At 41.3% G+C, this 15,892-nt stretch overlaps 1 long non-coding RNA gene across 1 annotated transcript; it reads right to left on the minus strand.

The window, feature by feature from the left end:
* Positions 1 to 4,210: 4,210 nt before the first annotated feature.
* Positions 4,211 to 6,195, minus strand: LOC120548026. The gene is made up of 4 exons (XR_005637130.1): positions 6,082 to 6,195; positions 5,850 to 5,953; positions 5,589 to 5,682; positions 4,211 to 4,284 (listed from the first exon to the last, which is right to left on the minus strand). It is a non-coding gene; the product is annotated as an uncharacterized LOC120548026 (long non-coding RNA).
* Between the last annotated feature and the right edge of the window lie 9,697 nt (positions 6,196 to 15,892).

Consider the following 15,892-nt stretch of genomic DNA (forward strand, 5'->3'; position numbering starts at 1 on the left):
GGGGACAGTTCACTCCTTCAGTTTTGGCCAAAATCACATTTGATGCTATATTACATTTTGTTTTTACTAGTGCTGTCAGTTAACGCAAACCCATTTTATCGGCGTCAATTGTTTTATCGCCAGATTAACGTTCTTTTTGGCCTAGCAAACTTTGTAGTTTTTTTCACATGCTGTTGCAACAACTAGTAACGTTAGAAAAACTACAACATCACACCGGATCTAGCTAGACCGGAAACACAACAACAGGCACGCCGCACACACTTGTTTGGGCTTGCAAGCCGGCCAAAGAGTAGCAGGCTAACGTTAGGTTTTGAGTGGATGGCGAGCGCGAGATGCCGAAATGGATGCCAAGAAGATTCTGAATGGAAAGTTTACTTTTAAAAAGTTGCCAAATGGTTCCACTGACAAGACCAAAGTGATGTGTGTGTTTTGTCGTTGTGAACTGAGCTATCATCGCAGCACGTCCAGTCTGAAATACCACTTGATGGCCGAGCACACAGCTGATGCCAATTCTCCGCCCCCCCCCCCCGTCAAAGCCAGCCGACAACCGCACAAAGCAAGCCGATCCACTTTTCCATGTTGATAAGAGCATTAAAATGAGAAAAAAAATAATGGGACAAAAAGAAATCAAGGGACATTTTAGAATAGATAAAAATGTGCGATTAATTGTGAGTTAACTATGACATTCATGCGATTAATCGCGATTAAATATTTTAATTGTTTGACAGCACTAGTTATTACCTTTTAAGACACTTTAATGTTGGCCTGGGGAATTCTGCACAGTTGTCGAATCCTAAACTTCCTAAAAGCTGGCTGAATTTTTTAAATCTTAAATCTCTCTCCACCAATCAGGCAAGCCATTATTAGAGAGTATACAAATCAATTGACTTGCACCAAACACATGCAGTACCTTTTCAGTGTGTATGTGAGATTGTTTTGCACTTTACACTTTAAAACAATGTCCTTTTTTTAATGTTAGTGCTCTGAAAAAAAGTGACAAAAGGTACTGTGTTGGATAACAGTGATGATGATTGTGAAACTGATATCAATGTTTATTTCTCTCTTATTTTTAAAGAATGTTTTGGAGTTGCAGCAGCCTTATATGTAGCAATACTAGTATTTCAATCCGACAAGACTTCTTACTTTCACCAAAATGTGTGTTCAGTATTTGTTATGAACACGTTTGAACTGTGCTTTCTTCCCTTTTTCTTTAAATACTGTGAAGAAGAGATGTCTGTCCAGAGGCCGTCTCCAGTAAATTCCCCACGCGTGTTGGCTCCATGATCAGCTTCTGATGTCAAATAACTTGTGATTTTATTAATTATTTATAACAGCATTGTAGTTCCATAGTTGATCATTAAATGATCATGTATATTCCTCATGCCTATCAGATTGTATTCTTTATATGTTTATTATTAAACTTAAGATGATTTTTTTTTTTTTTTTAAGATTTTGTGGGCATTTTTAGGCCTTTTAATGACAGGACAGTTGAAGAAATGAAAAGGGGGAGAGAGGGGGGAATGACATGCAGCAAAGGGCCGCAGGTCGGAGTCGAGGAGTAAACCTCTATATATGGGCGCCTGCTCTACCAACTGAGCTATCCGGGCACCCCGTAAGATGAATTTTGTAGTTCAAGCACTTACAGGAGCTTGTAAGACACTGTTACAATTGAATTGGTAAACAAAGATGAAACAAGAACAATACATATTTAAAGACTACGACATGGAGAATAGATCAAAATACAATTATTCAGCCATTTAGAATGAACACTTGCTGTAAAAATGTATCCCCAAATAAATTCATTTTAAGATTTTTCCGAATATTTTAAAGATCGTATATGAAGCTCAAGTTTGTGAATGTTTTCTTGCCAGTGTTTTGGAAGTTTTAACGCCCTCCATCATGATTTCATCTTAGACAAATAGTCTCTTTAAAAAGGAATAGTTCGACATTTGGGGAAATATGCTTTTTTGCTGTCAATTGTTAGGAGATTGATACTGCTCTCGTATTTGTCCGGTAATTCATCTGTAATCGGTGTGGTTTTTGTACGAATTAAACTAACATTTAAAACATGTTAATCAGTGAGTTTTAGACGTGCTGGTAGTTGGATTGTGTTACCTTCGGCCAGAGCACGGCTAGCAGTTCCTACCTGTTTCCAGTCTTTGTGCTAAGCTAACTGGCTCCTGGCTCCGCTGCTTTTTGTTTAGAGGAAACAACTGAATTAAACTGCTGCATTACTGTACAACTGAATCATATTTTCTTTATTTTTTTTCTTAATGACAGCCTGGTCAGTTTTTGGACAAACCAGCGGAGCGATTTTCATGCCTTAAGTGTCTCTGCACGAAGTAACATGTCGTATCAGACTTATCATTGTATAAATAAAAATAATTATTTTAAACTGAGTTATTCATTGTTTATTTAAACGTGTTGTGTTCACACACATTTTGTGTGCCTAACCTGAATAAGCATAACTAAGTAAATATAAGTAAAATCAGGAATTTAAAGTGGCTATATTCAGTTTGTGATGATTCTAGCGGCCGCTTTGGACAAAAGCGGTAGTGTTTTTACCACACCCGCTGTCCTAAAGGTCTTTTCTTTACGGTGCTGTATTACCGAGTTAGCTTAGCGCTAGCGGGAGGTTCTCACGCCGAACTCGTAAAATATGGACGCCTTGGCATTGGCTGTCAGAGTCAGATACGACGAGAAAAGCACCCTTCAGCGTGTGTGTAGAATGCACCGGACAGAGCAGCAGCTACACGGCACTTGAAGATGACGTAGTATTAAGAGCGACCACGGTAGCGAGGAGTAGTATGAAAGACTGAAAATCCGCGTAGGGAGGTTGGTTGAGGGGGTCGTGGATAGTCAAACAACACAGGACTTTCACCCAGGAGACCGGGGATCGTGTCACGTTTCCTAAACCCAACTGTCCCGTTCTTCTTTACCTAAACCCAACTGTCCCGTTCTTCTTTACCTAAACCCAACTGTCCTGTTCTTCTTTTCCTAAACCCATCTGTCCCATTCTTCTTTTCCTAAACCCAACTGTCCCGTTCTTCTTTACCTAAACTCAACTCTCCCGTTCTTCTTTACCTAAATCCAACTGTCCCGTTCTTCTTTACCTAAACCCAACTGTCCCGTTCTTCTTTACCTAAACCCAACTCTCCCGTTCTTCTTTTCCTAAACCCATCTGTCCCATTCTTCTTTTCCTAAACCCAACTGTCCCGTTCTTCTTTAACTAAATCCAACTGTCCCGTTCTTGTTTTACTAAACCCAACTGTCCCGTTCTTCTTTTCCTAAACCCAACTGTCCCGTTCTTCTTTAACTAAACCCAACTGTCCCGTTCTTCTTTAACTAAATCCAACTGTCCCGTTCTTGTTTTACTAAACCCAACTGTCCCGTTCTTCTTTTCCTAAACCCAACTCTCCCGTTCTTTTCCTAAACCCAACTCTCCCATTCTTCTTTTCCTAAACCCAACTCTCCCATTCTTCTTTTCCTAAACCCAACTCTCCCGTTCTTTTCCTAAACCAAACTCTCCCGTTCTTTTCCTAAACCCAACTCTCCCGTTCTTGTCCGGCGTGTCATGGAAACGTACCTTTTTATAAGCCCACCCACGACCTTTTCCTTAACCTAACTGCGTCAAAAGTGACGCCAATAGTCCCGACCAAGCGTGTTTAGATATGACGCTAAAGGAGACTTTTAGCGTCAACAACGACGCCAAAGGCACCTGACCAAGCGTCCGTATTTTACGCGATGGGACTGAGAATGTGTTGTTTGTTCAGACAAAAAAATAATTCATTTACAAAAAAAGAATACGTTACAGATGCATCGTTGCATTTCAAGTGTTGCATATGGTAATTTAGCCTTTATGTATCGTATAAAAACGACATAAAAATAGTGTTCTTTTCACTGTTAGTCTCGTTTGCTGTTACAGGTCATATATGATCATTATATGAAAAATGACCCAGTTTCAGAATTATTAAAAAGTTACATATAGTCACTTGAAGGTAACCAGAGAGGTAAGAGAGGGTTGAGTTTCTTTTTTTTCAGTCAGTGGGAGTTTGTGAAGCGGCCTGGAGGGGTGATGTGTTTACAGAGGGTGTGTGTTTGTCTATCTGTCAGCGGTCGCCTGTCTTGTCTTTGGCAGCGCTTTGTTCATATATATTAACTCACAGTGTACTCTCACGACAACGGACATAAAAGAGAAACGCACACTCACCTGGCTGTGTAAATGCTCATTTACATGAACGAATGCAGGTCGACACAACCTGACAGTCAGGCTGCATCCTGGACCTGAAGAGGAGAACATACAAGCATGAGTAAGTACGCTGTTTGTTGTTGTCAGAAATTCATATTTCTGTAGAAGTTGACATCATAGAGACTATATCATATGAGATAGACATCATAAAGAGTTAACATTGTGAAAAGGACGATGGCATGATGTTACAGCTGTGCGGGGCGGCAAGTAACGACTATTTTCATATATTTTTATATCAATTAATCGTTTAGTCAAGTTGGTTCTCAACCTTTTTGGGATCAGCGCCCCCCTATCCATTATCCATACAATGCAGTAATGTAGATGTGATGTTTAATAAAACATACAAAAAAACTGGTATGATCTTTTAAAGTAAAGTAAAAGTAAAAGTTTTTTATATAAAATCCACAGAAGTTAATTTAAATATTAGTGACTCAGTCTGTTATATTTTGTCGAGTGTCTAGTTTAAAGCATGTATCTCCGAATTTGGTGATTTTGAATAATTCTGATAAACAGAGGGCCAAAGTGTTCCTGGCGTAGGTGCGTTTATGGCGTGTCCTAATCCACTTTTGCTAGTTTGATGGCAGAAAAAAGGGTCCGGGCGCCTGGTTCTAAAGGGTTGTCCTTAGTGTCTTCATTAATTCATAGGTGTGTTTTGGGCGTAACATGCAATAAACCAATCAGAGATCAGCTCCCATTCCCTTTAAAAGCCAGGCGCGTTTCTACCTTGGCGCATTGCTATTATGATGTCATATTTTTATTTGTAATCTTTTGCATGTTTGTGTGCTGCTGCGCTTCCCTGTGTGTGTGTAACAAGCATAGTGTGCGTGCGCTGTGTATAAGCCTAGGAGCATTTGACTAATTTGCTGTTAAAATAACAATGAAATGCTGCGTTATTGACTTTAGACCAGGTTTTTGTTGGTCAATGGCACGATCACTTTCCGCTGCCTCAAGATTGTAATACGCCCAGAATGCACCTGAACACACCTCCCTGTAAGACCAGCACGCCCATGGGCGCCCAGATAGGCGCAGGTGCATTTGCTATTTAAATGACGTGGGCGCTGGACGGGAAATTGACAACTGGGTCGGTCTTAAACTAGCAAAGACACTTGCGTCGGGCTTTGCGCTGCGCTGTGCCGGGTGCAAGATAGGGCCCCCGGTGTCTTCACTACATAACTAACAAAACTGAGCTTTTTAAACCTGCAGTAAACTGAGGGCACAAATGAGATGACAAGTATGAATGTCGTAACTGGAAACCACAAATGAAAGAGTACTGTCTCCTTTTTTTCTGGCTTCTTGTGATTAAAGATGTACTTCATAAAACTTTTAATGTTTTTCTTACTTGTTTTGACGTTACAAAGCGGACGGGATGAATGCAGCGAAAGAGGTGGAGCAGGTGGAGTCTGGAGGACTTCGGTCACACTGTGCAGGCTCCGCTGAGGACCAGAATGAAGACAGTCCAAAACAACCAAAGGTGGCCATTAATACTTTATGTGACACACTGGATATTTTCTGTTACCATACCTCCAAAACCAAACAAACAAAAATATACCTTCTGTGGACAACTAATGAAAGAAGTTGCACAGTAAAAAGTGATTCTTACCTTGAGATAACGTGTGAGAAGGTTGCTGCTTTGCACAAACAGCAGTATGCGCCGCCTGCACTTCTTCATCTACCCAGAAGTACCTTAACACAGGAGCCATGAAACTGTAGGAGAGATCAGAGTATGTCTGTTAGATCAACTGTAAGAACATGAACACAGGAGCTTCCTCAGTCACCTGAATGACTTGCAGCTGGTGTTGATCAGTTTAATCAGCTCGTTCCAAGGCAGAGACCTTTACGATGTAGTCTACAGGTGCTTCTCCTGTCGCTTAAATTGCCTCCTCCGCTTGCCTCCCTTCCTCATGTCTTAGTCCCTCCCACCGAAGAGGCGCGAGGAAATCGTGGGAGGAGAGAGGCAACGAGCAAATGCGTTTTAGAGGGATGAGACTCTGAAGCGTCAAATGAATAAGTCAGCTGTATGGGCGGAGTTGGCAACTCCATCAGCAGCACGGCTTCCGGGAAGGCTGCTCTCGTGTTTCCTCGCCTATAGCTCCTCGATGATCCCGCTTTGAGATGGCCTTCACCGAGGACGGACAGAACAACGTCCGGGTCAGAAGAGGACCGAGGAGTCAAGGAGCTATCAAATAAGGACATGAGATGCAGCATATATCGATGACATTCTATTCCAGGGATTGTTCAGGTGCCGCCTGAAATTATGCCGGATGTCCGTTACCTTCCGCTTTCTTTGTGTTGGCATTTTAAACTCCTGTGGATTTCTGAGGACTCTGGTTAACTGCTCCTCAGATCCTGCAGGGTAAATCCAGACAGCTAGCTAGACTATCTGTCCAATCTGAGTTTTCTGTTGCATGACTAAAACAACTTTTGAACATACACGTTCCACCAAAACAGGTTCCTTTCCGAGGCTATTTTGCAGAGGAACCATTGCTCCTTCTGGTGCTTAGAATGCCAACACAAAGTAAGACACAAAGCAAAATTCTCATCACACACCCGACAGCCATTTTACTTCCCCAGCTCGCCTCTCCACGTACACGTTCCACCAAAACAAGTTCCTTCCCAAGGCTATTTTGCAGCGGCACCGTGGCTCCGTCCTGTGCTTAGCGCCACCCAAGACGATTGTGATTGGTTTAAAGAAATGCCAATAAACCAGAGCACGTTTTCCTCCCATCCCGGAATGCTGTGTGGACTAGCCAGACCCTCCTTCGCAGCGCTGTGGAGGAAGGTCTGGCAATGCGAGACTATTTATGATGTGACCACAGGGCTCACTGTGTGTGTATTAGGTCATAGCTGAAACACATATGATCACATATCAAACAATATTGGTATAAATGCTTAAAAGAAACTACATTTCATTTTTCCTCTTGTGACTATGTGAAAAATGATCGTCCTCTCCCCAGAATAGTGACATTAGTTTACTAAACTCACTGGAAAGTCCTCCAAATTGAAGAACAAAAAACGGGGGTGCAGGCTCTCTAGTAAGACGGGACCACATTTTCTGATCTAACACAGCTGTGGTCAAGGTTTGGTTTGGTTTAGGCACAAAAACAACTCGGTTAGGTTTTAGAAAAGATTGTGGCTTTGGTTGTAATTGCTCCTTTGTTAAGGTTAATGCTCCCATGCTCCTCATGGTTACATTAAAGTAAGGGAACGGTCATGGTCACGGTTAAAAGAAACCAATGGTCTCATGTCAGTAAGAGACAGGAAACAAACAGTGCTTTGTTCTTTTGTGTCCAACACGACCTCCTCCCTCTGAGGACTTAACAATAACGTCACAGTACTTCCCTTTTTTTTTCGTGTTAATGTTGGGTTTATTTTAACCCTTAATACTTAATACAATCTTTCTCTCAACTAAACTATGATCACAATCTTTTTTCAGTGACCAAACGTTACCAGAACATACATCGTGGCAAGCGGTGGCAGATCAGAAAATGTTGATGCGAGTCGCTGCTAGGTGCTAACAAACAACTTGAAGTAGTCCAATGTTTTAGTTTGAGGACATGATGCAGATCGGCACGGCAAAACAAGGGGGTTACAAACCCACCAATAATCAAAACTGGCCAGTCCAAGCTTTACATAAATAAAGACATCTGCACCATAACTTGATGCAGAAAAGGCACAAATTGTTGCAGAAAAATTTACCAGGATGCAGAAAATGAAGGGTTTTATATGCTCAAAATTAAAAGTTTGCTCAAAAGTGGAGATCTCAAACCAGGGAATGGGCCATAAATAATTTACCAGATGTCTGTCCTAACAACTTGAAGCCTATGAACTCATGCTAAGTTGAGACAGTGGTACTCATTCAGGTCAGTGACCAACATAACCTCATAACCTTTCCAGGTAGAGGAGTACTTCAACGTTGTGTCTCCATGGAAGACGGGAGACGTAGCAGCTGTATGATAAGACAGTGCTGCTCACCCTGCCAAGGCCATAGAGAAACTAAACACATAACACATTTTGTCGGTGCTGAGATATTTGGGCACCGGCAATATCTTTGTTTACCTTAAAGGTTCAGCTAAAGTTACCGCCCCAGCATGAGTTTAAATACACCTTCAGGAAGACGGGAACTTCAGAGAGTTGGGACGGCACGACACGATAACACACCGTGGTTAAACTGTACTGCTGCCTAAATTCTCCTCAATTTAGTGTTCATTAAATGCTTCTGTGTGATTCATCAAGGTCTCCAGAATCTTCTTCACATAAGTGAAATGAGTTGTGCTGCTCCTGAGTTTTTCCTTAAAGGTCCTATGACATGGTGCTCTTTGGATGCTTTTATATAGGCCTTAGTGGTCCCCTAATACTGTATCTGAAGTCTCTTTTATATAGGCCTCAGTGGTCCCCTAATACTCTATCCGAAGTCTCTTTTATATAGGCCTTAGTGGTCCCCTAATACTGTATCTGAAGTCTCTTTTATATAGACCTTAGTGGTCCCCTAATACTGTATCTGAAGTCTCTTTTATATAGACCTTAGTGGTCCCCTAATACTGTATCTGAAGTCTCTTTTATATATGCCTCAGTGGTCCCCTAATACTGTATCTGAAGTCTCTTTTATATAGACCTTAGTGGTCCCCTAATACTGTATCTGAAGTCTCTTTTATATAGACCTTAGTGGTCCCCTAATACTGTATCTGAAGTCTCTTTTATATAGACCTTAGTGGTCCCCTAATACTGTATCTGAAGTCTCTTTCCTGAAATTCAGCCTTGGTGCAGAATTACAGCCACTAGAGCCAGTCCCACAATGAGCTTTCCTTAGGATGTGTCATTTCTGTGTCTGAAGCTATTGAGGAGTAGAGAGGGGGGGGGGGCATGGTGGAGGGTGGGGGTATGGTGGGGGTGGGGGTGTGGCCTTGACCAACTGCCACTTTGCTTGTTTGAAAGCCGTGATGTCGCTCTCTCTCTCATGGGTGGGCCAAATTCTCTGGGTGGGTAAAGCAGAGAAAGGGGAGGTAACCTTGCTCCTTATGATCTCATAAGGAGAAGATTCCAGATCGGCCCATCTGAGCTTTCATTTTCTCAAAGGCAGAGCAGGATACCCAGGGCTCGGTTTACACGTTGACATATATAAAATGGACCAACAGAGCCCGTTGCCCTGGACGGAGACCAGTGAAGGATATTAGAAGCACTTTTCCGGTGATCCCTTGCTTTACTGCGCAGCCTCCAACTGACAGAGACAACGTAAATGTGACGTGAGCAACCTGTCTGAAAGTGTGAAGTCTTCTGGTAGCTGTGCCAAGAGAAATCTCAATCATTCCCAATCTTACAGAGACGGAGAGCGTAGGTATATGTAAGGAGATAACATAGGAACAGGCTAACTACTGATCACTAACTTGGTAGTTAACATTAGTAATTAAACCTAAACAGCTAATGTAAGTCCAAACTGCCTGCAAGCTTCTCCTGTACTATACGGTAATTCCTCTACTGTGCCACAGTAAGTCACGTGGTTATGACACAATCGTTAGCCTATTTTTATAAAAACGTCTGCTATGGAGCCATAACGTGAGGTACAAGGTAATGGAGCCTTTTATACATTGTCGTGTTTCTTTAGAAATAAACAAAATACAGTCTTTAAACGCTTCAGATGTAAAGTTATTTACTGTCAAAGTGACGTCAAAATGTATGCTAGTCAGTGGAATGCTAACGGGAGGTGATCTCTTTGTAGCTCAAAATGGCGCCATAGGAGGTTCGAGTTCTGAAGCGAAGCTTACCCCCTTGGGTTTACACCTATCACCATTTCTAGCCACTGGGGGACCATAGGCAGGCTGGGGGAACGCATATTAATGTTAAAAAAAAAAACTCATAAAGTGAAATTTTCATGCCATGGGACCTTTAACAACTCTCCCTCTCTGTACCAGTCCAGATCAGGCCCTCAGGTCGGAGGTCTGTCTCGCTGTGCCGCCTGCTACAAACAGAAGGCGAGCTCCATGCATCGTTGGGGGGACGACGGCGAGTCCAGCTCTTCAGCCGAAGACTCTGGACCGGAGGTGGAATTGGAGTCAGAGGCCGAGTCCAGCTCCAGCAGCAGCTCCAGCAGCAGCTCCAGCAGCAGCAGCAGCAGCAGCAGCTACTCTGAGAAAGCGTCATCGGAAACACTTGAGAAGCCGCCGCCTGTACCTGGGGGTGGCGCTGATGCTGAATCTGGAGCAAAAGATGGTGACATACGAGACGATGCGTCTCATAGCCAGGAAGATAAAAGCAGGACAAAGAGGCCTAGAAGATCTCCACTTGTCAAGTCTTTCTCCCTGCCCACTTCCCTCACCCCTCACCTCAGCCCTCTGTCCCTCCTGCCCCGCCCTCAGACAGTCGTCTCCACCCTCCACCTGCAGGTGTTGTGTGACGGCGACGGCTTCTACATCGTCAAACAGCAGCTGCCTGGGAGAGAGGAGGAGGAGGAGAAAACAGGGGAGGGTCACAGAGGGCGAGAAGGAATCAACAGTGGGCAGCCTCCGCAAGCGTTTCAGTCGCAGCAGACGCGGTTATCATGGCAACAGAGGTCACGTCCAACATCACAGCAACACCAGCTGTCATACCCACAACAACATCAGCAACACTTTACTCCTCTCTCAGCTCAGGCTCAAAGGTTACCACCACCCCTGCACACACTTCCTGTTCCTCACCCCCCGACGCTGCACACCCCCCAACAGATCCCTGATGCAACCCAGACACATCTGCGTGCACCCCAGACACATGTGCAAGGACCCACTCCACAACCATGCTGGTACTGCTACAGTATGCACGTTCCTTACATGTACTAGACTCATTGAATATGTACAAACATCTGTACAATAAAAATTTAAGTTAAAGCTTTAGTGTAGGGCTGGGCGATATGGAGAAAACAAATATCATATTTTTGACCAAATACCTCGATATCGATACTGCAACGATATTGTAGTGTTGACTATTGGTGCTTTCACAAAATATTTACACAATGACGTTTTTGATAAATAATCATCAGTAATGTGGATAAAATGACTCAGTGGGTAAAGGCAAATAACAGAACAGTTACAACAGTCTGGTAAGTTCAGACAATGACATCACTTTACTGTAATGCAGCCTTTAAAACCAGGAAAAGACAACACTTATGCCATATTACGATATCCAAAATCTAAGACGATATCTAGTCTCATATCACGATATCGATATAATATCGATATATTGCCCAGCTCTACTTTAGTGCGTAACTTTTTTTATATTAATGAATGTCCGTTACATTCAAGCCATTGCCAAATGAGTTGCTACAAAGCTAATTAAGACTTTCCAATACACAAAACTCTCTCTCTGGGGGGGGGGTGGGGGTGGTGCGCGATTACAGAAGGCTGTATCATGTGGACGCGCCGCAATTTTGTTGTCATTACTTTAGAATTCCTCATGGGGGGCAACAGAAACGAAGCACTATAGCTTTAAGTGAATTGTTTGTGATTGTACACCATCGAACGTACGCTTAAGTTTTGCAGTTTGAAGAAAACCTCATCATCTTTCCTAAACTCTCGTTCACCCATTACATTTTGTCATTTGGCTTTGCTGACATTGAAGGGACACAAACCTGCCCTGTAGCTGCAGGTTCCTGTAACTAGCTGTAGCTATGCCCAGCTGTCAAAACGCGTGCAGCTCAATCGGCTGCCGTCCTATAGGCTGGTTTTTAATGGTTTGACTAAGCCAGCCTTCAATCCTTAAGGGATAGTTTTAGATCTTTTTTTGGTTGTATGAGGTACACACACACACACACACACACACACACACACACACACACACACACACACACACACACACACACACACACACACACACACACACACACACACACACACACACACACACACACACACACACACAGGTTTGTGGCACTATCTTTGTGGGGACCCATCATTGACATAATGCATTCCCTAGCCCCTTACCCTAACCTTAACCATCACAACTAAATGCCTAACCTTAACCCTAACCATAACCATAACCATAACCATAACCTAATTCTAACCCTAATCCTAAAACCAAGTCTTAACCCTCAAACAGCCCTTTAAAGTTGTGGGGTCCAGCATTTTGGCCCCATAAAGCTGTCTGGACCCCACAAGTATACTGTATTCCCAGCTTTTGGACCTTATCATGTAGTCATCAAGTATTTGTCATCAAGTATTTATGACAATGTCACTTGTATATTCAACAGAAACTGATTATTAGGACCAATGCAGCCACTGATATGTGTAGAAAAAGCAGGTGCTTTCTTTTTGCCACAACAGTTTTCTGTCTCACCTTCACAGGGCAGAGAGGGACTGTTTCCAACTACATGAAAACAACAGAGAGGCTCTTTGTGTGCTGTGTGGGGGGTTTGTTCCACCTACAGTAGCCACTAAGTCTCTCCAGATGTCTCCACTGACACAAAGTGTTTCCACTATGACTGCCAACCGCCAACACACGCACACACTGATGTCATTGGTGGCAAAAGATGCAGGTTTTTGAGTTAGAAAATACAAACGGGCATGGCAGATACACAGAGAGACAAAGAGGAACTTTCTTCTTTCCGTTTTTCTCTTCATGTAATTTCTGTTTGCACGTCATTTAAAGTCAGAGTCAGATGGAAAATCGCTTTTCAAACTAATTTATTTCACATAACGCATGTATACATGCTGTAAAAAACGACAATCTTAATTCATCAAAGCCCTTTTTTTTACTTCCTCTGAAAATTAACTTGCAGAAGTGTGAAATTAGAAGCCCATCAGACAAGAGCTGGTTTACCCCCTCTGCTAGAGTTTATTAAATACAGACAGACTCGGATCACCAGAGCTGTTCTAAACAGGGACTGTGATGTTCCTTTCAGAAAAACCTCCTTCAGCCATAATGTACTCTATTAAAGGTAGTGCATTATGGAACACATTACCCACAATTATAAGGGAATGTCCCACTCTGGCCACCTTTAAGAGCCAAGTTAAGTTAAGTTGTGGCTTAGAGCTAACCAAACGTGCAACCACCTCTAACTGTAAGTTGTACCGTATTAGCACAGTAGAGCATAGTAATGAATTGTGTCTCCGTTTTAACACTTACTAATGAATTTTCCTGTTTTTCTTTCCTCCTGTTTCTCCCTGTTTTATATAGCAAATGTTACTATTGTATATCTTGTGCCCTTTTTATTGTAACTTTAACCTGCCTAATGGACTGCAGATGGAAATTAGCCCCTGGGCTACAATCTGGCATTTTTTATGTGTTTCAGATGTTCATCAAATGTGCATTGTCCTGAAATAATACAAAATTAATATATATATATATATATATATATATATATATATATATATATATATATATATATATATATATATATATATATATTTTAGCCAAAGTGCTATTATGGTATTGATACGCAGCTAAACATAAGAGACTATTTTGTAAACTTTTTATACTGTAGTTGTTGCGTTCATGTAAGCTCTGACTTCTGATGCTTGATAAGTATGGGGGTATTAGTGAAGCCGTATTATTTGCAAATGTTTGCTCGTGGAAAATTGTTGGGTCTTTGTAAATTATAGAGTGTGGTCTAGACCTACTCTATCTGTAAAGTGTCTTGAGATAACTCTTGTTATGATTTGATACTAAAAATAAAATGGAATTGAAAAATCAAATTGAACTGTAGGTTGCTGTTTGATGGAAGAGATTTCTAAATGATCCTTGGTGTAAATGCAACAAAGAACGTAACTTAAAATACTTGAAGTTCACTTAAGTATGATGATTTTAAAGTATACTACTATGCACTAAAATATATGGTAAAACAATAACATTCTGGTGTGGAAATCTGTGTGCATTGTTTGCTAAGTTGCATGCACTAAGCTCAACTGAACTGGACTAAAATGAAGCAAAGCTAGCTGTGAATATGCATCTGGAATTCAAACGTGGGACATTACTAACAACAATAATATAATGTCCTGACTGATAAAGCACAAGTTGTATCCCAAAGTAACAATCAAATAACATAGGATGTACTGGACATGTTAGTGGATTTTCACTACTTTTCTGACACCAAATATTAATCTGTGGTTTTACTTATATAAAGATTAAATCACAAATTATGTTTTGTTGAAATTATCTAGCCCATCTAGCCTTTTTTTCTGACAGTCAGAGGTCCATAGTGAACGTTTTATTGCCCTTATGAATGTCATTTTAGCTGAGCGCCCTTCTAAATAATCGTTTCCACTTACAGTTCATTAACTGTTGACGTGGACTGTTAAAACCCTACACACAGTTTATCCTTCATCTCAATGTATTAATCTGTGCCGATACGTCCACGTGGCCACGTCACTATGTATGTTTTTCTACCATATGATGCCCCAGAGGCTTATAACTCTGGGAAGTTACGGTAAACTAAAAAAATAAAATGGTTGGGAAATAATTTTAAATATACGTGAGCTTCCATTATGAACACTGACATCACCTCCTCTGTAATTATTCTGGGAATTTAGCGATTTGATCAATCCAGGCGGAGTTTACTTTCTCCATAAGTGCACATGTGGTGGGTATTAGACTGATTTGAGCATTTATAGATTCAGTACATTTAGTACATCAGCTAACACACTAAATTAAGATGGTAAACACGGTAAATGTAAAGTTGCAATCCTATAAGTACAGCTTCACAGAGTCGCTAGCGTGGCCGGAGACTCTTATACAAGACAATGACACATATGAAATTAGAAAAAAGAACAAAGAACAAAATGCAAACTGTGATTAACATAGCCATGCACTTAAACTATAATCTTAACTTTCAAGGTTCTTGTGTAACGGTATTAAAATTAACATCGATACTGGGCTAAATGTGCCTGCTAAAGCTGTAAATGAAAGCAGTTGTAGTCAAGAGGAATCAGACTATATACTGTATGTACTTGTTTCGCAGTGGTCGAATGAAATGTGCATTTACTACTACTGTACAGTACTTAAATATAAATTCAAGGTACTTGCATTTTACTTGAGTATGTCCATTCTATGCTACTTTAATACTCCTCTACCTCTCAGAGGTAAATATTGTACTTTTTACTCCACCACATTTGTCTGACAGCTTTAGTTACTTTTCAGATGACTGTCCTGTCCAGTGAAAACCAAGTATCTCCAGATGTGTTGATGTTGAATGTTTGTGATGAACTGAAGGATTTTTAGTGATCCTTTGTGTGTTTTCTTAAGCTTTACAAAGCCTCCTGGCTTCAGCTGGAAAAGCTGAAAGCAGGGCTGTTTTTCTGATGCCATGAAATGTTTTTAAAACTTTTTAGAGCTACGTGGTTCTCACGGGACAGTGACGCTAAGAACATATGATGATCTCATAGACCATGATGCATTGCTGTGGATTAAACTACCCAACTAAAATGAGCACAACCTTAAACACCTACAGCAGTAAAATACAACATACACATGAATGCAGCAGTAATATGAATCCAGAAAAGAGAGGAAAACGTCTTCCTGCACAATCATACGTTAGGTAATCTGTCAATAATACTTACATACTTTCATGTAAGTAAGGTTTTTTAATGCAGGACTTTTACTTGTAGTTGAGTATTTTCACAGTTTATTTTATTTTATTTTGCTCATATTATGCTTTTTGGCTTTTTCCCTTTCCTTTATTGTGTT

This window comes from Perca fluviatilis, chromosome 19, assembly GCF_010015445.1.
Source record: "Perca fluviatilis chromosome 19, GENO_Pfluv_1.0, whole genome shotgun sequence".
Classification (NCBI taxonomy): domain Eukaryota; kingdom Metazoa; phylum Chordata; class Actinopteri; order Perciformes; family Percidae; genus Perca; species Perca fluviatilis.